The sequence below is a fragment of the Lycorma delicatula genome, chromosome 13 (genome assembly GCF_047948215.1).
Source record: "Lycorma delicatula isolate Av1 chromosome 13, ASM4794821v1, whole genome shotgun sequence".
Classification (NCBI taxonomy): Eukaryota; Metazoa; Arthropoda; class Insecta; order Hemiptera; family Fulgoridae; genus Lycorma; species Lycorma delicatula.
This window is the reverse complement of record NC_134467.1, coordinates 36,596,378-36,621,822: the sequence shown is the minus strand read 5'-3', so window position 1 is coordinate 36,621,822 and position 25,445 is coordinate 36,596,378. Positions and strand designations below refer to the sequence as shown.

At 31.5% G+C, this 25,445-nt stretch overlaps 1 protein-coding gene across 9 annotated transcripts in view; it reads right to left on the bottom strand.

Moving 5' to 3' along the window:
• Ns2 (nucleostemin 2) overlaps positions 1–25,445 on the bottom strand; it is a 235,825-nt gene that overhangs the window by 95,225 nt on the left and 115,155 nt on the right. For 2 of the 9 annotated variants that reach the window (XM_075381650.1, XM_075381644.1), the window contains exon 3: positions 4,987–5,102. The exons of 4 other annotated variants lie outside the window; for them this stretch is intronic. The gene's annotated coding sequence lies outside the window, so the exon portion shown is untranslated. Of the gene's footprint in view, positions 1–4,592; positions 4,628–4,986; positions 5,103–25,445 lie in introns of those variants that run through there. 3 more of the 9 variants (XM_075381649.1, XM_075381643.1, XM_075381648.1) reach the window with 2 other exon arrangements.

Genomic DNA, 25,445 nt, shown 5'->3' with positions numbered 1-25,445 from the left:
GCCAATTGCCATAAAGCAGATGGTTCTTTTATTACGTTGAGATATGTAATGTGATATATCTTTATTAAAACTAATATATTGTGTTCGTTGATTATAATGTGGAAGGGTTTTTTTGCCCAGAAAAAAAAATAGGTTTTGTCAGCAATAGGTAAAATATTACAATTAATCAAATTTGGATTTAAGACGGTAACTTATATAGATTAAAAATGGTACTGGTGAAAGAACAGGGCCTTGAGTTAAACCAAACTGGGTTAGACATTTTTTATTAGGTTTTTTTTTAGGGTATGGATCTTTGACCTATCAATTAAACAGCTACTGAATAGTTTTAATAGTATGTCACAGAAACCCATATTTTCCATCATATTAGAAGCTTAAAATGGATACTGGTATCGAATGTATATGGTGAATCGAAAGAAATAGCGAAAGTCTTTTTACCACATTTAAAATTATTTGTTACAATTTTCACAAACTCAATTATAGCATCCTCAATACTTATTTCTTTTGGATATCCAAATTGATTTGTATTTATTTATGCACTTTATTACTAGATGTTTTATTATACTTTGGATAGAATGCTTAGTAAACTTATACAAAGGTAATTTTCAGGCATCAATTTGTAACCAAATTTAAATATAGTCATTATATTAGCTATTTTAAGATCAACTGAAAAATCACCTACTTTGAAACATTTATTGTTAATGGTAAGGGCATTGCTGTGAATAGTTCTTTAAACAAATATTATTTATATTATCAACCCCAGGAGATAAATTGTTTTTTAGAAAATTGTCTAAATTATTTCATTTGTATTAGTGGGACATATAACGAAAGATATCTCATAATTTATATTTGAATCCCTATGATTATATTATTTATAGATATTAGAATTCTCTTTAATAACGTTTCAGCATAGCTCTTCCATATCTGCAAAAAATGTTTGTTTAAAGTTTCAAGGTCAGTACCTGGATCACATTTTATATCGATCATCTCATTTAATCAATCCAAGTTTTTATTATTATTTCTCTTACACATTAAGATTTAAGTTTGGAATATTCTAATTTGCTTTCCTTATTAATTTATACAAACTATATTCTGCTTTTAATACTGTAATAAAAGGTTGATTTCTAAGAATTCTAAGCATTGTGTTTTCTTATGTATTTATTTTATAAGGATATTTTACTGTTGCAGTTTTTATACGGTTAGATAATAACTTATTAAAAAACACAGAATCTGAAGAATCAAAAATCAAAAACTCATCGTCAAACTTAGTTACATATGTCAAATTTTTATTTTTTAAGTTGTTAATAAATATTTTTTTGTATGCAATGATTTTACACGCACTGAACCTTACTTTTTCCTGTTTAACCTCCAGTAATTAACGTTCAGATAATACTTCAGAGGATGATATGTATGAGTGTAAATGAAGTGTAGTCTTGTACATTCTCAGTTCGACCATTCCTGAGATGTGGTTAATTGAAACCCAACCACCAAAGAACACTGGTATCCACCATCTAGTATTCAAATCCGTGTAAAAATAACTGACTTTATTTGACCGCTGGAACTCTCGAGTTCCACATCAGCTGATTTGGGAGATACGTTGTTCACCATTAGCCCAACCCGGTGGAACTATGTTGATACATCTGTTCTGCTACTAATGTCACTAACTGATTGATATGTTATGTTACCGGTCTGGCAAGATGGCTGCTACTGCATTAGAGGAAGCTTTTTGTGTACTCGAATTAACCAAAACAAACTTGGTTATTGTCGTTTAAGAAATAGGAAGGAATTTACTAGTGAAGAGAGTACAGTAATAGGTGTATACAGGATGATTCAAAAGAAAAGGGAAATACAGGTGATTACAAATGCCAGGCTTCGTGGCGCGAGTAGTTGCATCTCGTCAAATTTCATCTGGAAATCCCGGGTTTGAATCCCAGTTATTCATGGCATTTTCACAGACGCTACAAATCGTTAATCTCATCGTCTGAAGCAATACCTAACGGTGGACAAATAGGTTAAACACAAAAAAAGCGATTACAAATGAAATATAAACTTTCGGTAGCTTATAAAAAAATTAAACTGGTGTATGTAAATACACCAGTGGTTTTACAGGGAATCAAAAGTGGTTTTAAGGGAAATTTTTTAAAGTTTTTGTTGGTATATTTTTCTTTTTCCTGTTTAGCCTCTGGTAATTACCGTTCAGAGGATATGTATAAGTGTAAATGAAATGTAGCCTTGTACAGTCTCAGTTCGACCATTCCTGAGATGTGTGGTGCTAATTGAAACCCAACCACCAAAGAACACCGGTATCCATTATCTAATATTCAAATCTGTGTAAAAGTAACTGACTTTACTACGACTTGAATGCAGGTACTCTCGACTAACAAATCTTGCTGATTTGGGAAGACGTGTTCACCACTAGACCAATCTGGTGAGACATGCACTGGACTTGGAAAACCTAATGTGTAAACTAGTGCAATAATGATTAGTAACATTAGTTTTAAAAATAGAATACAGATACTATACTTTTACTACACTTTTTAGATAGGGAATCTTGGAGAGCTGCATCAAACCAGTCAAATAACTGAAGACAAAAAAAAATACTTTGAGAACCAAGATTTACATTTTTATAAAAAAAATGTCGTTTACTCCTGAACTTGAATTTTTTAGTCATTCTAGTTGGTTTATTTATATATGACCTAAGATCGTTTTAGATTTACATCATAGTGATGTAAAATTTGTTAAATTATCATTTTGATTCAAATTAATCAAAATTATCATTTTGATTAATTTGAATTAATATATGATGATGATATATGATGATCAATATAATATTCTGATTACCAGCTTTGTAGATAATCAACTAAACTTTTCAAAAAAATATCAATAACGTTAGAAGATCTATGAGTATACATAGCTATAAAGATAAGAAATTTTACTGTTCTAATTTATGAATGATGGAATTTGGTCCAATTATTTTATAATTAAAACTTGTATGAAGTTAAAACAAATCTATGAAACATATTGAAGGAATATACGATAAACAATGAATTCTTGCCCACAACTTAAATAAAGGAAAACAGAAAAAGGAAGATAAGAAAATTGAACAATATTTGTTAGACCAATCCATTTTATGAACGAATTAAAATAGTTCAATAAAGATAAACAAAAAATTTATAATAATCCCAAATCTAACATCGCCATCGCGGCTTCGCTCGTGTTCTATGGTTACTTGCGCTTCCCGTCATGATCAGAAGGTCATGCATGGCTCGCTTCGCTCTCCCTTCCCGTTTTCTCTTATTTCCCTTTCCCCTTCCTATTCTACCATTTTCCTTTCCGCTTCCATCTTGTTCTCTTTTCCCTTTCCAATTTCCTTTTCCCATTTTTTCAATTTTTCCCTATTTCCCTTTTCCGATTTTTCCCTTTCTCCCTTCTTCCCCGGTTTTCGATGAATTTCAGTATAGGTTCATTTTGACGCTAAGCAGAAATCTTGGTAAAATTCTTTGTTATTCCTAATTTAAAAACAAAGCCTTTTACGGACACAGGTTTATTATGAACTTGTTTTCATTATTTTAAACAAAGAAATACAGCTGTAAAATTTAACGGCATTCTTCTGGAGCACTCACACACTCATTCTGTCGCTCTGCGCGCGCACTCGATGTATTAATATTACTTATTTGACAGATGTAATGAATTACTTCATTTCAATGCTTTACCTACGCTTTTAAATTCAACCAATTTTTTTCATGACACTTCAATTGTTTGTCTTATATATTGTAATTTTTTAATTCTATTTTAATTTAATATTACTTTATAAAATTTTAATTAAATTTATTTAATACCTCTTCCCCCATTTCCCTCTTTCCCTTCCTCTTTTCTCTTTCGATTTCCTTTTCCCAGTATTCCCCTTTTACCTTTTTAGATTTTTCCCTTTCTCCCTTTTTCCCGCGCGTAAATCGGTCCAGTAGTTTTTTTAGTGTATAGCGGACACACATACCGGAAACACTGCGATGGAATCGTAAAATATTTAGTACTTCGTATGTTGCTTTTACGTCCAAACAGATAGCGTCGTTAAGACAAAATTTAGTTTTTATCGATTTGAATCCCTTAAAATCAAAATTTCGCAAAATCCTTTCCTAGTGCACGCTTACTTAAAGATACGAAGGTACCCTGAAAATTCCAAGTCTCTACCTATAATAGTTTTGGTTGTACGTTGATTATGAGTCAGTGAATCAGTCAGGATATTCTTTTTTATATAAGAGATGATAATTCTATTCTTATAAGGAATTATAAAAAAAAACAAAACAATTGGGAAATTTTTAATTAATAAATAAAATCGATAATTTCCCATTAAACTCATATTGTATAAATATAGTATAAAAAAATAAATGATAGAAAGAAAAAGAAAAGGGAATAACTATGAATACGCGACGATATAAAAAAAAAAAGGAGAGATATTTGTGTATGGATCATTCTGTCGATATAATAATTATAGATTCTAAGAAAGAAACAATAGGTTCCTAACTAACTATATAAAATAATATAATAGCCTAAAAGCAAACACTAGTAAAAAAAAAAAAAAAAAAAAAATTACTGACGGTAATACATAAAGGAGAGATATATGCCAACGTCAAACTTCATTTTACAAAGCATTTATTCATAATAAAAAGAAAGAACATTAAAAAAAAAAAAATATTATGGCTCTATATATATGAAGAAAGAATGGTAGTATGAGTTAAAGAAACGGAGGGGATGGATTGGTAAAAATGGAGGGAGAATAGATTAATGTTTGTGGGAGGAGTGAGGAAGTGAGAAAGCGAGAGAGAATGAAAGATCCTGTTCACTGAGAAGATAATTTTACACAACATAGCTAGTTTATTTAAATGCTTGAAAAAAACCCTATATTCTACAACTACCATACACCAACATACGCGCACACACACACACACATGTTAAACCAAAAGCGGTCTAATATAAATATATATTACGTACATTTAAAAACATATACTCACGCCCGATGTTTTCCTCTTCTGTTCTAATACAATACAACCTTTACACTTGGTTGATTTCGATAGAATGTCAGTAAGAACAGTATATACTCCATACGTCTACGCAACGAGATGAAAAGAATTAATAAATAAAAGTAGTGAAGTAATTTATAATAACTAAAGAAGTTAAAAAGAACAATACCCATCTTACTACAAATAAAAAAAACAAAACCCAGAATCAATTTTTTGTCGCCAGTCAAGTTATGCGATTTATTTAAAAAAAAAAAAAACAACATATTTTTATGATTATTCATAAATAATATATATATATATATATATATATATATATATATATATATATATATATGTTAACCACAAAACTGTGGTTAAACCAGTAATTACTTACGCTAGCGAGACTTTATCTAGATTAAATCAGAAAAATAGGATTGAACCTTTATTTAAAGTTGAACGCAGGATTCTTAGAACCTGCATAAACAAAAAATAATAAACACGAAAATCAGTACAGATTATTGCCTAATAAATTTCTGTTCGAAAACTTGGAATCCTTAATCGATACTACGTAAAAGAAACTAATTTATTTCTGTGCACACTTATTAAGGATAGGGCTACTAAGAGAATTATCGATCGATTTTGGTCTTTAAAAAATCCGCCATTATAGATCAAAGAAATTAAAGAAGACATGCAAGAATTAAATTTGAAGAATTACGAAGATTTACTTAATAAATCCGAAAAATTAAAATTTGTTATTAAAGATCCGAATACCGACTTTAAAGTAAGAACTATTAATTATACAAAAAGGGTTTATTCAGAAGAGGATTCGGAAGATCATTAAGAATGATTAAATATTGGGAGAAAGTAATAGCTAAGAACTTAAAGGTCAAAAGATCAGGAAAAAACACTTGAATTATTCTGACTAAAGTGGTCCTATGCGGCCTTAAAAGTAAAAAAAAATATATATATTTATTATTTAGTTATTTCTTCATCGGCATATTAAGAAAAAAAAAACAAAAAAAAAACATGTATCGTAATAAATTTTAATGTTATTGAATTAAAAAAAAATCTTTATCAACCTTTCAAAGAAAAGTACGGTATTTACTTCGGACACAAGGTAAGATTGGAAGGGTGAAATTGAATTTCTTTTACGTTACCGAGGTATACAAAAAGAAAATACCATTCACTAAAATTAGGGTTTCCTTATTTATTGTAACAAAACTGGTATAAAGGACCTGAGAAACGATTCCTACCAATTAAGAAGAAAGTAGTAGAAAATATAAAAAAATCCCTTTCGGCACGCCGAAAGACAGAGGTAGATTTCACCGGTGCTAAGTTGGGGATAAAAAAGATTTTCACTTTAAAGTTAAGATAAACTTTAAATTTACTCAATACGACAATGGTTGTATGTGAAAAAAAAAAGTTTCATATGTTTAGTATACGACAAGCCCCATCTTCTTACAATTCCAGCAACATTTTGGTCATCCCTTGCCGTAAGTGTTGGTCAAAAATTGTTTAGGTAATGTTTAGAGGACTAACGATCACTTTAAACCGATTCGATACTGTGCCTAATAAGGGAGGTATGATTTTTGTGTTCGAAACCCCATTTTTTTCACCCCTTGGGCCAATGGTTGGTGATATCAAAAAACTTTACTTAGATAAGTTTTAGGCCCTTATCTAAAGAGTAGTAGAAACTTTAAAACGAATTCGATATTTTACTTAATAAGAAAGTTATAACGATATTTTTTTTTCGAAAAAGACCCTCCATTTCCACCCCCATGGTCCGATTTTGCTCATTAACAAACTCTACCAAGATTTTGGATCGTTATATTATATGCATCAATTTGAAAGTGATTGGTGCAAAATAACGGCAGTTATCGTGTCCACAAGATTGTGATTATATATAACTTTTGAACTGACGGTGGTTTTGGGGTCTGGGGGATGTGAAACGCGAAGATATGTCGAGATTTTCCGGAAGTCGAATCATTGTACACATTATAATAGGTGGCTTTCTTATGGAATCTACCTAATAATGGACGGAATCCAAAAAGGGGAGTAAAACAAACCCTTTTTGTAAAGGTAACAGATCCGTTTAACAATCGTCTTTCGGAACCGGTGTTAGAGCCAAAGAAACGAGGTTTTTGGGTAAATTTTCAGCTCTTTTTCGTTGTAATGAGCCCAGTTTTTAACCGATTTTGATGAAAGTTGATAAGATGATGTAAACCTATTGGGAATACAGCCCTATTGATTTTCAAACGAATCGGTTCATAGGAACCAGAGTTAGGGCCAAAGAAACGAGGTTTTGGGGTAAATTTTCAGCTCTTTTTCGTTCTACTGACCTCAATTTTTAACCGATTTAGATGAAACTTGATAAGGTGATGTAAACCTATTGGGAATACAGCCCTTTTGATTTTCAAGAAAATCGGTCCATAGGAACCGCAGTTAAATCCAATGAAACGAAGTTTTTGGTAAATCTTCAGCTCTTTTTCGTTGTACTGACCCCAATTTTTAACCGATTTTTATAAAACTTGGTAATATGATGTAAACCAATTGGGAATACAGCCCTATAAATTTTCAAGCGAATCGGTCAACAGGAACCAAAGTTAGAAGCAAAAAACTTGGTTTTTGGGTACTTTTTCAAGGTTAACTAAAACGAGAAATCCGGTCACACATAATGTGAGAGAGTTTGTTTTTTCTACTGTTAATGACCAAGTTAATTTAAAATTAATTATATTTTTTATAACAGGATGAATAATGAAATTTTAAAATAATTATAAAAAAAAAAAAATTAAAATAAGGAAAGAAACTTTATTTCGGTAAATTACAGTAGTAGTTTTAAATGAGAAGAAAAATCAAATTATCTATGATTATAAAATTATAGACTAAGGATTTTCCAAATGAAATTTTTTTTTTAAAGAGTATTATTATACAAGAAATAACTTAAATATTCTACAATAATAATATATAATTTTAAATAAATACTACCTACGTCATACACCTCACAAAATCATGAAAATGTTATTACATTTATATAAAAAGTATAATATTAAGAAAAAAATTACACTGATTTAACATGTTATTACTAATTTTTTATGTAATTTTTTTCTTTTTAGAGGTGAGAGAATGAGAGAGGGAGAAAAGAACACAGATGTTACATCACGTATTGATATACAGTTGATAAATTATTAAATTGATATTCCACAAGCTGTATAACCAAACGAGAGATTATATAAAGAAGATATCGTCAAGGAAAAATCCATAGTTAATTCATATATAATCATATTTTCCTTGATACTACAATTTTTCAACTAAAAATTCACATTACATCTTTTGTATTAACCATATTGGAGGTTTTTTTTCAGTATTAAAAGTCGTAGTTTTTTTTACCGATTCCAAGAAAGGTACGGTATTATTTTCGATCGCATGATAAAAATGATACGGGGTGAAAATGAATTTTCTTTACATTTTAAGGTAAGAGGAGTAAAAGAAAAAATACTATTCATTTAAATAGTGGTTGCCTGTATATATATATATATATATATATATATATATATATATATATATATATATATATATATATACACTTTCAAAAAAAATGTTATAGTTATGATATCAAAGAAAGCAGGGGCAGATAAATGTGAAGAATACAGAACAATTAGTTTAACTAGTGATGCATCAAAAATCTTAACTAGAATTTTATACAGAAGAATTGAGAGGAGAGTGGAAGAAGTGTTAGGAGAAGACCAATTTGGTTTCAGGAAAAGTATAGGGACAAGGGAAGCAATTTTAGGCCTCAGATTAATAGTAGAAGGAAGATTAAAGAAAAACAAACCAACATACTTGGCGTTTATAGACCTAGAAAAGGCTTTCGATAACGTAGACTGGAATAAAATGTTCAGCATTTTAAAAAAAATTAGGGTTCAAATACAGAGATAGAAGAACAATTGCTAACATGTACAGGAACCAAACAGCAACAATAACAATTGAAGAATATAAGAAAGAAGCCCTAATAAGAAAGGGAGTCCGACAAGGATGTTCCCTATCTCCGTTACTTTTTAATCTTTACATGGAACTAGCAGTTAATGATATTAAAGAACAATTTAGATTCGGAGTAACAGTACAAGGTGAAAAGATAAAGATGCTACGATTTGCTGATGATATAGTAATTCTAGCCGAGAGTAAAAAGGATTTAGAAGAAACAATGAACGGCATAGATGAAATCCTACGCAAGAACTATCGCATGAAAATAAACAAGAACAAAACAAAAGTAATGAAATGTAGTAGAAATAACAAAGATGGACCGCTGAATGTGAAAATAGGAAGAGAAAAGATTATGGAGGTAGAAGAATTTTGTTATTTGGGAAGTAAAATTACTAAAGATGGACGAAGCAGGAGCGATATAAAATGCCGAATAGCACAAGCTAAACGAGCCTTCAGTAAGAAATATAATTTGTTTACATCAAAAATTAATTTAAATGTCAGGAAAAGATTTTTGAAAGTGTATGTTTGGAGTGTCGCTTTATATGGAAGTGAAACTTGGACGATCGGAGTATCTGAGAAGAAAAGATTAGAAGCTTTTGAAATGTGGTGCTATAGGAGAATGTTAAAAATCAGATGGGTGGATAAAGTGACAAATGAAGAGGTATTGCGGCAAATAGATGAAGAAAGAAGCATTTGGAAAAATATAGTTAAAAGAAGAGACAGACTTATAGGCCACATACTAAGGCATCCTGGAATAGTCGCTTTAATATTGGAAGGACAGGTAGAAGGGAAAAATTGTGTAGGCAGGCCACGTTTGGAGTATGTAAAACAAATTGTTGGGGATGTAGGATGTAGAGGGTATACTGAAATGAAACGACTAGCACTAGATAGGGAATCTTGGAGAGCTGCATCAAACCAGTCAAATGACTGGAGACAAAAAAAAAATATATATATATTATATATATAAACTTGTGGCTCATGAATTTACAGAACTACTAAATCAATTTTATTGAAAATTAAATACGCTGTAGTAAGGTATATGAAGTTGTGCATGTAAAAATTTGATACAGATTGGTTGAGTCGTTCTTGAGTTACGCTAAATTTAATATCGAAAAGATTCGAGCGGGGCAAGTTAGAAACGTGGTTTTTATGACGCTGAATTGGAACTAGACCACCAGTGTTGGTAGTCTAGTGATGAACGCGTCTTCGCAAATCAGCTGATTTCAAAGTCGAGAGGTCCAGCGTTCAAATCTTAGTTTTTTGTTGTTTTTTTTTTGTCTACAGTAATTTGACTGGTTTGATGCAGCTCTTCAAGATTCCGTATCTAGTGCTAGTCGTTTCATTTCGGTATATCCCCTACATTTCACATCCCTAACAATTTGTTTTAGATATTTCAAACGTTGCCTGCCTACACAATTTTGCCTTTTACCTGACCCTCTAATATTATACCGACTATTCTAAGATGCCTTAATATGTGGCATATAAGTCTGTCTCTTCTTTTAATTATATTTTTCCGAATGCTTCTTTCTTCATCGATTTACCGCAACACCTTTTCGTTTGTCACTTTATCCACCCAACTGATTTTTAATATTCTCCTATAGCACCACATTTCAAAAGTTTCTAATCTTTTCTTCTCATGTACTCCGATCATCCAAGTTTCACTTCCATATAAAGCGACACTCCAAACATATACTTTCAAAAATCTTTTCCTGAAGTTTAAAGTCATTTTTCATGTATACAAATTATATTTCTGACTAAAGGCTCGTTTCGGCTGTGCTATTCGGCATTTTATATCGCTCCTGCTTTGTCCATCTTTAGTAATTCTACTTGCCAAATAACAAAATTCTTCTACCTCCATAATCCTTTCTCTTCCTATTTTCACATACAGTGATACAGTGATTAAGTGGTCCATCTTCATTATTTCTACTACATTTCATTACTTTCGTTTTGTTCTTGTTTATTTTCATGGGGTAGTTCTAGCGTAGGACTTCATCTTTGTTTCGTTTTTAATAAACTTCGAAATTCTTACATTTATCTTAAGTTTCTGTGGGCTTTATTCATACTATTTTATTCACAGTGGAATTCTCTAAAGTTTTTTTTAAATATCTTATCAATTTAACAAAGTTATTTTATACGAAGATAAAACAGTGTATTTTTCGATCAGAATCTACTTTGAGGCAAACTCAAAATCGTATCGACGAGCTGACCATGTTACTTATAAAATGACACCGCATTTATGTCTCGAGAATAATAGTTAGGAAGTTATTAAGGCAGGACGATGTAGACCTTTTCGTTACGCTACAAATTTCTGTTCTAGTACCCGTATGTTTCGGTGATTTTAAAGATGTGTCACGTCAAAAATGTTTATCGATGGTTTAAAAAAAACCAGAATATGTATACATTAAATGAATTTGAAATGTATATATATATATATATATATATACTAGCTCTACCCGCCACGCTTCGCTGTGGCACATTGTGGTTGCATGGATGAGAAATGAGAAACAAAACAAAGCATACGTTTCATAGAAGTTTAATTTCGCAATACTTGTGGATATTCAATATTTTTGTTTTTCCACTGTCTGCGTAGATATAAAGGCTATCTGGTTTGCCGACTCGGGAACATACAGTTGCCCATGTGAGAAGCAATCCGCATCTAAATCTAAACCACACAATTCTAAAGACTGACCTTGAGCTTTATCGATTGTGATTGCAAATGCTAATCGAATTGGGAATTGTAATCTTTTAAATTAAAATTGTGTATCGGTCCGGATTATAGGTATTCGAGGAATGAGGACATTTGCACCTTTGAAAGGCCCCGTTAAAATCGTTGCTTCCACTACGTTATTCATCAATTTCTTAACTCCAAGTCGCGTGCCGTTGCAGAGTTTTGGCTGATTAATATTCCGCAACAGGATAACTGTCATGTTTTGATCGAACCGTTGCTAGAATGAATGTCTTCCCATTGAGAAATGTTTTCCCAGTTCCTCCTGGCGCATCCAAGAAGAAGGTCCCCCAACTCCGTCATTTATCATTTGCATTATACGATCATAAATGCCTTTCTGTTCACGCGTTAATTTGGGAATTTTTGATCCGACATATGACTGAAGATCACCGATGTTGTAACTCTGTTCACGGCGTAAATCCACATCAAATGAAGCGATCGCAGCTCGGGTGGGTGCTGGCATTCCCGATCGACTATAGCTAAGCACTTGTCTTCGATATTTATCAATGCTTCGTTATAAATGCCTTCTGTAAATTCCACGGTCATATTGGTATTTTCTAGGCGTACTCTATGCAAAATATCCTCAGCCATATTCGATCGATATCTTTCCCATAACTCTGTGGGTGATGAAGGGAAGCAAGCGGTCAATATAATTGCGAATAATGCGCGAATTTGGTTTGGATGTGCAGTGTTGTACGCGTCATTAATACATATATCCCACTGTTGGTCGTTTTCTAATAAATTCAGAGCTTGGTGAAAGGCGCAGCTCAATCACGACACGATCACACAAGAGTACCTCGATTAAAGTAAATATTTAATTCAGATTTTGTAATAATCTGAATCAGATGCAAGTGGATACGTTTTTTTTTTTTTTTTTTTTGTTAATAAACTAATTGGGAACAGCTATTGTTTCACATGTGACTGCGGTTGTCGTTAGCTAGAAAGTTGGGTGCTTTAATTTATTTACTGTAAGTCATCTTTATTGGTGGCTTTTCTTTTTGTTTTGGTGTTTTTAAAATAAAATACAGATGTTTTAGCTGTTAAATATAATTCAAAGAAATTTGTTACTTAATCAGTTGTGATTTAGTTTACATTGGCAACGGCCATACGGGCTCTTTGTGATTGGTCGATGTGTTTGACAGCGACCATCTTGCATTGATCTGATTGGTTTTCCTTTGTTTATCATTTACATCTGATTCATTAGCCTCTTATTTATTAAAAAAACTGTACAAATTAAAAATAGATAGATAGATTTATTAAAAATAGATGAAAAAAATCTTTGATACGGGTTATATATCGTGCTAAAATTTGAGCTCAATCGGTGCAGAATATTTTGAGTTTTTGAAGCCGTACACAAAGGAACTTTTGTATAATATATACGAATTTTTATACATACATACATACATATATATATATATATAGGTTTACAAAAAAAAAAAATAGAATAAATTTTAATGACAGAATAATACTTTTTAAATTTAAAACTCCTGACAAAAAAAAAGAAGATAATTTAAAGATGTTTAAGTAATAATAGCAATTATTACGATTATATATAAATATAAATCACAAACGTTAAATTATGCAAATATCGAATTCTTGAATCGATATATCGATATTTTATGATAATGCTTTGGTATTACACTAATAATTACATGGTTAGAGTATAGTTCGTGCCGTAGATAAACAATACTATGCTAGGATATGCGCTGAATCTGTTAAATACTAATTTAACGACCTTCAAAATGATAAATGTCTAAATTAATACGTACTACATAATTAAAACTGAATAATATTTATTTATTTTTCACTTAAGTCTAGTCTAATACGTAATTCATCGCTGGAAAATATTAAAAATAAATTTCATAGAATTTTTAATACACAAAATGACTGTAATATTTTGTTTGTTTTGTTTAAATAAATACTATTTATTTACGAAATAGGAAGGAATTTACTAGTGAAGAGAGTACAATAATAGGTGTATACAGGTTGATTCAAAAGAAAAGGAAAATACAGGTGATTACAAATCCCACGATCTGTGGCGCGAGTGGTAGCGCCTCGGCCTTTCATCTTGAAATCCCGGGTTCGAATCCCAGTTACACATGGCATTTTCACAGAAGCTACAATTCGTTCATCTCATCCTCTGAAGCAATACCTAACGGTGGACAAAGAGGTTAAACACAAAAAAAAAGGTGATTACAAATGAAATATAACCTTTCGGTAGTTTATAAAAAAATGAAACTGTTGTATGTGAATAAACCAGTGGTTTTAATGGGAATATAATGGTTTTAAGGGAATTTTTTAAAGTTTGTTGGTACGTCTTTCTTTTTCTGTTTAGCCTTTGGTAATTACCGTTCAGAGGATGAATGAGGATGATATGTATCAGTGTTAATGAAGTTTTGTACAGTCCCAGTACGACCATTCCTGAGATGTGTGGTTAATTGAAACCCAACCCCCGAAGAACACCGGTATCCACCATCTAGTATTCAAATCCGTGTAAAAATAACTGACTACTTGAAGGCTGGAACTCTCGACTACCAAATCTTGCTGATTTGGGAAGACGTGTTCACCACTAGACCAACCCAGTGGGACATGCACTGGATTTGGAAAGCCTAATGTGTAAACTAGTGCAATATCTTTATTAACCTGTTAAGACTGTCTTTAACTATACTAGCTTATTCAAAAAGCACTACATAAATTTAAAAACCAATAAAAATTTATTTTAATAGCTTAAAGATCCAGTTCAGGTCTCATTTCATAGAAAAATACATCAAATTTGTCACCCATAATTCACTTTGGTTCGATATGGCTTTCATACAGAAGAATTGAGAGGAGAGTGGAGGAAGTGTTAGGAGAAGACCAATTTGGTTTCAGGAAAAGTATAGGGACAAGGGAAGCAATTTTAGGCCTCAGATTAATAGTAGAAGGAAGATTAAAGAAAAACAAACCAACATACTTGGCGTTTATAGACCTAGAAAAGGCATTCGATAACGTAGACTGGAATAATATGTTCAGCATTTAAAAAAAATTAGGGTTGAAATACAGAGATAGAAGAACAATTGCTAACATGTACAGGAACCAAACAGCAACAGTAACAATTGAAGAACATAAGAAAGAAGCCGTAATAAGAAAGGGAGTCCGACAAGGGTGTTCCCTGTCTCCGTTACTTTTTAATCTTTACATGGAACTAGCAGTTAATGATGTTAAAGAACAATTTAGATTCGGAGTAACAGTACAAGGTGAAAAAATAAAGATGCTACGATTTGCTGATGATATAGTAATTCTAGCCGAGAGTAAAAAGGATTTAGAAGAAACAATGAACGGCATAGATGAAGTCCTACGCAAGAACTATCGCATGAAAATAAACAAGAACAAAACAAAAGTAATGAAATGTAGTAGAAATAACAAAGATGGACCACTGAATAGGAGGAGAAAAGATTATGGAGGTAGAAGAATTTTGTTATTTGGGAAGTAGAATTAGTAAAGATGGACGCAGCAGGAGCGATATAAAATGCCGAATAGCACAAGCTAAACGAGCCTTCAGTAAGAAATATAATTTGTTTACATTAAAAATTAATTTAAATGTCAGGAAAAGATTTTTGAAAGTGTATGTTTGGAGTGTCGCTTTATATGGAAGTGAAACTTGGACGATCGGAGTATCTGAGAAGAAAAGATTAAAAGCTTTTGAAATGCGGTGCTATAGGAGAATGTTAAAAATCAGATGGGTGGATAAAAAGTGACAAATGAAGAGGTATTGCGGCAAATAGATGAAGAAAGAAGCATTTGGAAAAATATAGTTAAAAGAAGTGACAGACTTATAGGCCACATACTAAGGCATTCTGGAATAGTCGCTTTAATATTGGAAGGACAGGTAGAAGGGAAAAATTGTGTAGGCAGGCCACGTTTTGGAATATGTAAAACAAATTGTTAGGGATGTAGGATGTAGAGGGTATACTGAAATGAAACGACTAGCACTAGATAGGGAATCTTGAAGAGCTGCATCAAACCAGTCAAATGACTGAAGACAAAAATAAATAAAAAATACAATATGGCTTTCATTTGTAATGCGACGTACATCCCACCTGAAGTCAAATTCATTTCAGACTGCAGCCAGAAATTCGAGCGTTACCTCTGCTTCTGCGGCGTTAATTCGAAGTCTTAGCTAAGAAGAACAACAGCCAAAGGTGGTACATAAACTTATTTCATTTGAAAGTGAGATACGATCCTCCAATTCTTTAATAAAATGGGCAGTTACACAATTGTTGAAATATTAGTTTTTATTAAAATCAAATATTTATACAATTAATTATTAATTCAACATAAAATATTAGGATAAAGTAAAAGTCCCTTTATTACTCGTATTACTAGATCAGTATCGCATCTTCGTGAATTGCTGATTAAGAAAAGTTTTAGATTTATGGTGTGTCGCATAAAGAAAAGTTAATAATAATGAAACTATTCCGTTTAACGAACTCCTATATGTTGGTTACAAATGCTAATTTCGACCTACCTGTGTAAAATATTCAGTTTTTATTATTGGATTATTTGGTTAATAATCAAAAATGAAAAAGAAACAATCATACAGAAAAACAAAGATAATATGAAGAAATATATTTAAAAAAAAAACGACAAGAAGATGAGTATGAAGAAGAAAACAATGATAAGAACAAGGGAAGAATAAAAAAATTAAGAGAAAATGATTAATATAAAGAGGAAGAAAACTGTAAGACCCACGAAATAATAAAAAGATTAAAAGAGGATGATGAATATAAAGAGAGGAAATTTGAAAAATAGAAAACGTATACAGAAATTAAGATCAGAAGAATTATATCAAACCAAAGAGCGATTAAACGATTGGCAACAACAAAAAAAAAAAATAAATAAATCAAATGATAATCAACTTTGACTTAGGGAGAATATTGTCCGACAATATCAGAGGAGTAATGAACTAAAAGATAAGAATTTTTTTCAATGTATCACCGGGCATGTACGCCTCAGGATATATGTTGTTGTGAGGGTCTATTTTTCAGTCACTCTGTAGTTACACCCACCGGGTTGGTCTAGTGGTGAACGCGTCTTTCCAATTCAGCTGATTTGGAAGTCGAGAGTTCCAGCGTTCAACTCCTAATAAAACCAGCTATTTTTACACGGACTTCAATACTAGATCGTGTATACCGGTGTTCTTTGGTGGTTGGGTTTCAATTAACCACACATCTCAGGAATGGTCGAATGAGAATGTACAAGACTACACTTCATTCACACTCATACATATCATCGTCATTCATCCTCTGAAGTATTATCTAAACAGTAGTTACCGGAGGCTAAACAGGAAAAAGAAAGAAAAGTCACTCTGTAGTTAACTTTAACGTAAATAAAATTAAACAGAAATTCCAGGATAATTAAATAAAATTAAACTAGAAAATCCAAAAATAATACGATTCTAAATTATAATTTTCAATTAATATTAAATAATCAGAAGTTTTACCAAATCTATTACATATACACATTTTAAAAAATATTTAAAATTATTTCAGTAATAATTTTGTTCATTTTTTTTTATCATTGAATTATTATTTATTGTAAAACAGTTTTTACAATCACGGGTTAATAATTATGAAATCAATATATTTAAATTACAAAAAAGGAAAGTTAAGAAGAAATTTTTAAAAAAAGTTCGAATCGCTGTGACTTCCCTTTAAGATCAAAATATTTCACTAATTAAAATTTTAATTGCAATTAAAATGAGAGGTGTACAACTAAATGTTACAACAGTACTGAATCCAAAATGTTACAACATACTGGCATGGCCTCCCAGGGGCCATGCCAGGATGCTGTCAGGAACGGCGTTTGCCGTTCCTGACAGCATCCTCCAGTGGCTGGGTCTCGGTATTTTAATAAGCGCCAGCCTCTAATCCGGGGTCTCCTACCGGGGACCCAAACCGGGTCTCGGTCTTTCTTTTCCCCACCTAAAGACCCCAGAAGTCCTCATTCAATTATTGAAGGTGGGACGCTGGAGCATCCCATTCCTCCTGAACGGAACAGCCCCACATACATACATATATACATACGTACGTACAGACGTCACGCCGTGACTCACTGGGTTGGTCTAGTGGTAAACGCGTCTTCCCAAATCAGCGTTCAAGTCTTAGTAAAGTCAGTTATTTTTACACGGATTTGAATACTAGATCGTGGATACCGGTGTTCTTTGGTGGTTGGGTTTCAATTAACCACACATCTCAGAAATGGTCGATCTGAGAATGTACAAGACTACACTTCATTATTTACATATCATCCTTTGAAGTATTATCTCAACGGTAATTACGGAGGCTAAACAGGAAAAAGATGACGTCACGTCGAAACTAGTTAAAATGGATATTTCAGTTGAAATATGAACTGAAAAGTTTCATGATAACAATATTTCCTTTACTTCGTAAAAGGAAGTCATATGGTATCCAAGTTAGATTTCTTGTAAACAAATTTCAAAATTTATCGAATTTTTTCTTTAGTTTTGTTCATCAATGACCTACTAAAATTTTAAACAAATAAACTAATATAATGATAATCTTTCTAAAAATGTCAACTTTTCAAAACAGGCAAATTTTAACAAATTACAGTTATGCAATCCTAAAGCCATCTACTGGAAGAAAACAAAAAAAAAACTATTCCCGCAATAAATAAAAAAAAAATACTTTCCTAACATTACCAATCAGGGTGTGTGTTAAAACTTCGTCGGTAAGAGGCGACGAAGTCAACGAACTACGTTTACAGTTCTGAACATGACCTAGCCTACAGTGAAATTAAAATGGAGAAAAAAAAATTAGCGAGAAAACATTATACAGGGTTATCATAAAAGAATGGTGCGGTTTCAGTAATTCATAGGAAGATTGTAGAGAATTTTCTAGATGTTATATTGATATCCCTGAAAGCCGCCAAACCCAAAAGTTTGTTTATCAGCAGTGGTAATCACAACGTCAGTTCTTGTATTGTTGTTGCGGTGAGTTTAGCGAGTTACTATGTTCTAGGATAAAGACAAAGCAAAGTGTGTTTTTATTGATGGCCGAATTAAAATCCGTAATTTTAGTTTCGACGTGAATTCGGAAGAGATCCGCCGCACAAAAATAACATAACACGTCGGTTCAAACGATTCGAAGAAACCGGATCGGTTAAGAAACAGAAATCAACGGGCAGACCAAGTGTACCAGACGAAACGGTTGAACTAATCGGCAATTAGAAGTCCTGGGAAGTCCATCCCCAGTCGAAGCGTCGAATTAGGTATTCCAAAATCAACAGTTCACAAAGTTTTAGGTAAAAAACTGAAATTACACGCTTATAAAATCCAGATATTGCAGGAATTGAAACCCGATGATGGTGTAAAACGTTACAATTTCGCTGTTGAAATGTCGTACAGAATAAGTGAAAACGAATAGTTTTTAGACGATATAATTTTTACAGACGAAGCTACATTCCATATGAATGGATGTGTTAACAGACACAATTCACGAATACGGGGCTCTGAAAACCCGTACGCAATTATCGAGAAACAACGCGATTAGCCTAAAGTTAATGTTTGGTGTGGTGCGATGAAAAATCGTGTGATAGAGTCTTTCTTCTTTGCTGAAAAAACAATTAATGGAGTTGTGTATCTTGACATGTTAACCGATTATTGCTTTCCTCAGCCGAATGAACTCGAATACATTCATCCACTTCATTTCCATCATGATGGTGCTCCCTCGCACTTCAATGCATCGGTCACGGACGCTTTGAACGAAAAATTTGGAGATCGATGGATAGGCCGGCAAGGACCCACACTTTCGCCTCCAAGGAGTCCAGACCTGACACCTTGCGTTTTTTTCTTGTTGGGATACATCAAAAGCGTTGTTTATACACAAATAATTCGCAACCTAAATCGCGTAAAAAACAGGATTAATGAAGCAATGACAACCATTAACGAAGAAATGTTAACTGATGTTTGGAGAGAAGTTGAGTATCGTTTGGACATTTGTCGAGCGACTAAGAGCGCACATATTGAAATTTATTAATTATGTAAAAAAATGTTTGAGACGACAAATTTGAAAAATAAAAAAACATAAACTGCAAGTAATTCTGTTTTAATTTAAATCATGTTCCAAACCGCCCGATTTTTTTATGATAACACTGTATTTCAGTTCAATTAAATTAGTAATAAAGAATACTTTAAAAAAATACCTCGAATTTTGTTAGACTTTTTTTTTCCATTTGTTGAACCGCAGGGGACTCGAGTATGTCATTTTATTCATTTTTTTAATGTACCCTTACAAATCACGCCGCTAGATAGCAGTACTTGATAGTACTATATAGCGTACAAAAACTTGATAATATACTTGAAATAATAAAATTTAAATACTACAGCTTGTTTTAATAGTGAAAATACTGAAGATGAAACAGTTTTTTTAATTCCCATCACTTCTTTAAAAAATAAATAAATAAATAAAAGTATTAGTTTACAAGAGATTTATTAAAAAAGGAATAAATAATACAGAAATAAATTCGTTTAGTGAAATTGAATTTAACGATAAAAATAGAGGGTTACACTTACAAAGTAACTAGTGTAATATTACATCACGGACTTAAGATTCGTAAAGGTTATACTAGTTTTATTAAAAAAGGAAAAATATGATATGAAGTGAACGATATGACTATAAAAAAAAAACTGGCTGTAAAAATTCAATTTTTGTTCTAAGGCAATGAATTTTAATAAAAAATCCATAAGACAAAAATCAGTAACTAATAAAAATAAATAAAAGAATAATCTAACAAAACGCAGTGATATCAACAAAAAAAAATTACAATGAAATTGCAAACCGTACAGTAAGAATCTCGCAGATATCATTTCTTCCGCTCAAAAAAAAAAAATATCTGTAATATAAATAAAACAAAAATGTAATATTTAACAAAACGAAACTGATATCAAAAAAGATAAGACAATACATTTCTATTATCAAAATGCGTTATTAATTTAGAATGTTAAATATACTATATAATAGACAATAGAAATACAAAAATAGATAATAAACAATGTTTAAGCTACCATATAAAAAGTGCTACAAATAACCAAAACTACTTACAACAAAAAATCGTTCATAATTAACACTAAAATTAGACATTACAAAACTATGGTTAAACCTGTAATTACTTCCGCCAGCGAGATTTTATTTAGATTAAATAAGAAAAACAGGACTGAACCTTTGCTTAAAGTTGAACTTTCGCCTTTATTATTTAATTGTGCACTAGAATTTCTGATGCGCGAACGGTTTAAAATTCATCGAAAAAAAAATTGACATAGGATACAAAAGAGATAACTTAAATTTAAATTGCCTAGGATTTGCCGACGACTTAGCTTTATTAGCTAATAGTATCGCAGAAGCCAGAATACAAGTAACAAGTATAGAAGAACTTGCGAATAAAATTGGACTTAAAATTTCTTACGAAAAGACTAAAATGATGGCTATAGATCCTTTAGTTATTAATTCTGTGAATATTAATGGAAACAAAGTAGAACTTGTAGAAAAATTTAAATATCTTGGAGAGATCATTACTTGTAATCGTAACGAAAAACAAAATTGGATCGAAAGACTTAATAAATTATTTAAAGTGCTACTACTAACTAACAATACGTACAACAAAAAATCGCTCTCGATTAACACTAAAATTAGATATTACAAAACTGTGGTTAAACCGGTAATTACTTACGCGAGCGAGACTTTATTTAGATTAAATCAGAAAAATAGGACTGAACCTTTGCTTAAAGATAAACGCAGGATTCTTAGAACCTGCATAACCATAAAATATAAACACGAAAATCAGTAAAGATTATTGCCTAATAAATTTCAGTACGAAAACTTGGATTCCTTAATCGATACTATGAAAAAGAAGCGAATTTCTTTCTGCGCACATTTGTTAAGATTACCGCAGGATAGGATTACCGATCGATTTTGGTCTTTAAAAAATCCGCCATTATGGATCAAAGAAATTAAAGAAGACATGCAAGAATTAAATTTGACTTACGAAGATTTACTTGATAAATCCGAAAAATTATAATTTGTTATTAAAGATCCGAATACCAATTTTAAGTAAGAACTTTTAATTATACAAAAAGGGTTTATTCAGAAGAGGATCGTAAAACAAAATCATTAAGAATGACTAAATATAAGAAGAAAGTAAAAGCTGAGAACTTAAAGGCCAAAAGATTGACAAAAAAGACTTGAATTATTCTGACTAAAGCGGGCTTAAAAGTAAACAAAAAAGAAAAAAAGTATTACAGTTTAAAAAAAATTCTTTCTTATCAAACTTTTCCTCCAGTAGATAAAATTCTGCAAGTAAAACACCCAATAGAAAATGTGTAAAAAAACTTTTCTATGAAAATCAATTTATAAGAAAACCGGTAGATAAATAAAAATTACATTCAATCAGAAATAACAATGCAATATAATACAACCATTATACATATATATATATATATATATATATATATATATATATATATATATATGTATTCTTGATTTCATATCAAGAATCAAGAATGATAAGTGTTATTCCAGGTATAGTAAAAATAATTTTCCCTAACTTTTTCTTAGTAGGATCAAAGGAAAAAAAGTATCTTTTTATTTGTCTGGACAGCATTAAAAAATAAATTTGATGTGGACACTAGATGACTTCCTTGTACGCCTTTCTTTTTCCTGTTTAGCGTCCGGGAATTACCTTCAGGTATTACTTCAGAGAATGATATGTGTGAGTATAAGTGAAATGTAGTCTTGTACAGTCTTGGGTCAAAAATTTATGAAATGTTTAGTTAATTGAAACCCAAATACCAAAGAACACTGGTATCCACGATCTAGTATTCAAATCCGTGTAATAATTGACTTTACTAGGACTTGAACGCTGGAACTCTCGACTTCCAAATCAGGTGATTTGGGAAGACGCGTTCAAACTAACCACGGTTAGTGTAATCCACGGCTTCAAGTGTAATCCTTTACGTAATACGCTCCAAACAGTCGTTTATGGAATGCCAGTTTCACGTGAAGCACATCGAATTGATTTCTTTGAACTACGTGCAAACCTTTCTGTGAGTTGTTCCACAGTAGTTTCAGGGACGCATGGACGTCCTGGTGATGTCTCATCAAAGATTTGCGGCCAATAGTAAATTGTATGACAACTACGACGCTCTCTACCGTACTTTCTATGAAAATTATGTTGACTAACTACAAATCTTAAGACCAAAACACAAAGCGAGCACGTTCCGCACCAGTAAACATATCTATTTTTAACAACATTATTTTCATCCGAAAGTCCCGAATTCGAATCCCGGTCAGGAATGGCATCATATTTCACCCACGCTGCAATGAATAACAGTGGTCCCGGAGGTTAAAAAAAACACTGGTGACCGAATTCCGTACTAATGAACTACTTGAGTCAAAACTTGATATGTTTTGTAATGAAATGAGATCGAAATCTGTAAGTTATCTAAATAAACTGTTATATGGTTTTTAAAGTTGTAAAATCCTTTTTGAATCACCCGGTATATTTAAAACAAATGTCTATATATATATATATATATATATATATATATATATATATTTTACACAAAATTGTTTATTAAAAATAGAAGGAACTGAAATTTTAGCCTTATTATTTTTTAGCTCACATATTAGATTTTTTTTTTATATAATGTGGATTTACAACAGAGATGATGGTACTAATTAAGTACTATTATGGTAGCAAAAATCAAATTATTCTTCTAATTTGTAATTGAAATAAACTCTACCAAAAATGATAACATTATTTAACAAAACCTATCAGATATTGTTTATTTTATTAAATATTTATTTTAATTATTTTTAAACATTATTATTGGTAAAAATTATAAAACAAAAAAAATTCTCTTAATTCGATGGGAAAAAAAAAATATATAATTAAGAGTAGTAAATAGACGACATAAAATACATAAATCAAGCTGATAATTCAACAGGTGATCAATTCAGTATTTTTTTTTTATTTATTGCGGGAATAGTTTTTTTTTTTGTTTTCATCCAGTAGATGGCTTTAGGATTGGATAACTGTAATTTGTTAAAATTTGCCTGTTTTGAAAAGTTGACATTTTTAGAAAGATTATCAAAACTAAAGAAAAAATTCGATAAATTTTGAAATTTGATTACAAGAAATCTAAGTGGATACCACATGACTTCCTTGTACGAAGTAAAGGAATTATTGTTATCATGAAACTTTTCAGTTTTCATATTTCAACTGAAATATCCATTTTAACTAGTTTCGACGTGACGTCATCTTTTTCCTGTTTAGCCTCCGTAATTACCGTTGAGATAATACTTCAAAGGATGATATGTAAATAATGAAGTGTAGTCTTGTACATTCTCAGATCGACCATTTCTGAGATGTGTGGTTAATTGAAACCCAACCCCCGAAGAACACCGGTATCCACGATCTAGTATTCAAATCCGTATAAAAATAACTGCCTTTACTAGGACTTGAACGCTGGAACTCTCGACTTCCAAATCAACTTATTTTCGAAGACGCGTTCACTACTAGGACAACCCGGTGGGTTTCCTTGTATGCCTATTAAATTACATATACAAATTATTAAAAGTATATAAACAATACGAAGTTGCGTAAATACACTGATGTAAATGTCTTCTGAGACATTTACATTGGTGGCATCTTAAGAGAGACCAAACTGATGACTGTGTTGTATTATCAAGCTTAGAGGATCTAAAAGACGATCGTCGGAAAAGCCCATCAGTGGTAATGACGGGAGGGGTGTGGTGATCAATGATCAATATCGTTACAAGTCGGGTATCAGGATATGCTGAAAAATGTTGTTAAAAAAATATATTTTTTATTTCACTAATAACTTCTGATTTTTTCATATTTCTTTTTTTTATTGTTATTATTGTAATTTTTTTCTACTATCATAGGTTAGTAATTATTAATAAATCAATATATTTAAATTTAAAAAAAAAGTTAAAAAAAAGGAAATAAAGTCTAATTCGAATTGATGTGCCTTCCCCTTGTAAAAACAAAATATTTAATTAACATTTTATTTGGCTATAACTCTTGAATCAATGAAAATAAACACCACTTATGATATATCGTTGAAAAGTTCTCTTTTAGAGCTTATTACTACCCACCGGGTTGGTCTAGTGGTTAACGCGTCTTCCCAAATCAGCTGATTTGGAAGTCGAGAGTTACAGCGTTCAAGTCCTAGTAAAGCCAGTTATTTTAACATGGATTTGAATACTAGATCGTGGATACCGGTGTTCTTTGGTGGTTGGGTTTCAATTAACCACACAACTCAGAAATGGTCGAACTGAGAATGTACAAGACTACACTTCATTTACACTCATACATATCATCCTCTGAAGAATTATCTAAACGGTAGTTACCGGAGGCTATACAGGAAAAAGAAAGAAAAGAGCTTATTTACTGCATTTAAGAAAAAGTCTAAAATCCACATGTTTTTTTTGGATTTTGGGCTTTTTTGGACACTTTTGGTTCACTCGATTGCAATGAAAAGGAGAGGTGAACAACAAGATATTACAACAGTTCTAAATCCAAAATTTCAACATTCTACACTTAATCGCTTTTGAGTTATGCGAGGTACATTCGTACGTAAAGATATCACGCCGAAAGTAGTTAAAATGGATTCTGGGATAATCAAAATGGATGTTTCCGTTGAAATTTGAAAACCGAAATTTTTC